The following is a 2,508-nucleotide window of genomic DNA, read 5'->3' as shown; positions in this document are numbered from 1 at the left end:
AGACTAATTTACAGTAGACCTTTATTCACCCAAGGTGACCCCTTTTCTGTTTTAACTTCAGAATTACCACACCAGACTTAAGGAAGTAAACTTACATGGTTACAACTAATTTTTCCTTTTGTTCAGATGAATATTCAACGTGGTTTGTACCTCACCATCAACCCACTCTAGAAAATAAGTGGATACTGTGTCACATTCAGATTGGAGTTTATAACATATCTGTTACATTCATCAGAAGCACTTTTCCAGCACAGTAACAGCCACCCATATGTAAGGAGGCCATAGAGAACAGCAACAAGCAAAACCTATTCAGCTGGATATGGGTAACAATTAAATGTATTCTGATTCCATATACCACCTCATTTTTATTATAGCAACCAAATGTTTGCTCCTTTTTATTACCTACTGACTTGTTGACCTTAATTAGACTGAAAGGCTGACATTTGGCCAGTCCTATTCTCATTACAAATGAGACTGGTGTATTATTAATAGAGACTGCAATCTGTTTTACTATGTACAGTGAGTGCTTAGCTCAATGGGACCATGGTCCTTGACTGGAGCCTTTATACGCTGCTCCAATCATATATCATCCCAAATCAACTCTTGACCCAAATGCTCCTGATCTACATTTTCTCTCCCTCTCTCATGCTAAGGAGTGCTGAATTGCCTATACATTTCCTTTACCTTTTAATATCAGTTCTTCTTCAGTTTGCCCTCCAAATATCAACCTCTGCCTCCAGATCTCACCCCCGTCAGCCACCAGCTTGTCCTGAGTCAGATTCTCAATCAGCTCTTTCACCTCTTTGAATTCGTGGTCATACTCCTCTACACTTGGAAGCGCTCATTCAGCTCCTGCAGCTCAGCCTGCAGTTTGTTTCTTCTGCTTCAGGGACTTGACCTTTTCAATGTAGCCAGCAAAGCATGCATTTCTTCTTTCTCCTTGAGATAAGGGCAGTGGATCTCAGAACCAGTTTCCACCAGCAGTTCCCTGCTCAGCCACAGGAACTGCTGTTGCTGTAGCATACTTTCTGGATATCAGAAGAAACAGAATGAAAGCTCTGAGAAGGGGAGGGACTTTGTACTCTTCTGCTGGTGCCACTCACAGACAGGGTCTTTTGAGAATATGAAGTTCTACCCACTTTTGGAGCATATTCTTTCCAAAAGTCCTTGGTGCTTCTCCAAGCCTCTAAGGGGCATGATGAAGTTTCTACAAAGTTTTTATAAGGAGCAAAAGAATTTGGCAATTACCTTATAATTGGGGTGACAGTAAAGGTTTAAACTAAGATGATGCCTGCTTATCCACTTTGACACCACCCACTTTGTTAGCTGCTGTTAGAAGGATACAATATCAAGACACCAGCCCACAATTGTGCACTGCAGTGCTACATACCTTCATATGTATACATTTGGCTGTGCCTTCTTGCCTAGGTAAAACGATTTGAAACATTTTAATTAGGCATGTGTTGAAGAGGCTCCCTTACAGATTGAGTAACTAAATCTCCATGGCCTCTGAACAGAATGTCTTTGACTATTTGAAGAAATTAAGAAGCCTTTTTTTCTTATAGAAGACTAACTTCTACACTTAATTGGACTTATAAATGAAGAATATTTGATGGAGAAGGTGAAATAATTGCACCAGGAAGAGTAAACTCCAGGAAGGGAGAAGAGCTTTTTAATAGCTAAAGACAGTCTTTGCATAAGAATGAATGCGTGTAAAATGGCCATGGTTAAATTCAGGGAGGAAATCAGAATTAGGTTTCTAACCATCAGAAAGGCAAGGTTCTGAAGTAGTGATGGGGGCAAACAACCTAACTATTTTTAAGACAGAGCTAGACAAGTTTATTAATTGGATCATATGATGTCATGAGGGACAAGACCTTGTGACCCAGGAGATCTCTTCCAGTCTTATGTTCTATAACAGGAACTTGGGGATTTATGTGGAATTCTGAAAGGTTATAATCCCACCATACTTCCTACATTTTTACACAAAGATCACTATAATCATCCCAGATTGTGAGGATGATTATAGTGGCATAAATCGAGAAATTCACAAGTTTCATGAAACCATTTCTTCTAGATTTGCACTGATCTACCTGGGATTGGAGCCTCACTTTCAGCATTTATTTTACAGGCTGCAAAAGGCATCTGGGAATCTGCCTGATTATTCAGTTTTTATTGGAAACAGAGCTTGCAGGAGAGTTCCCTGCAGTAACATCACTATTACTAACTCATAGTGTTTGCTGTATTTTATAAAGCATGCTGGGCCAGGCTGTCAGCTGAAGTAAAGCCATATGTCTCAATGGGCTTTACAAAATTATACCAGTGATGGATCTGGCCAAGAATGTCTTGTTTTCTCTACTCAGTTCTTGAGATCCAAGCTGCCCTCTCAGTTGTACAGTCTTGCATATATTTTCCAATAAATTAGTGATGTGAAGAGGATAAAGGTACAGGTACTTGGTTTCTTAAAAATCATAGTTTCATAGTTAGTAGGGTTGGAAGGGACCTGAG

Source organism: Gavialis gangeticus, unplaced genomic scaffold (assembly GCF_001723915.1).
Source record: "Gavialis gangeticus isolate Ggan-Ray unplaced genomic scaffold, GavGan_comp1, whole genome shotgun sequence".
Lineage (NCBI taxonomy): Eukaryota > Metazoa > Chordata > Crocodylia > Gavialidae > Gavialis > Gavialis gangeticus.
The sequence above is the reverse complement of the archived record's forward strand: the minus strand, read 5'-3'. Positions refer to the sequence as shown.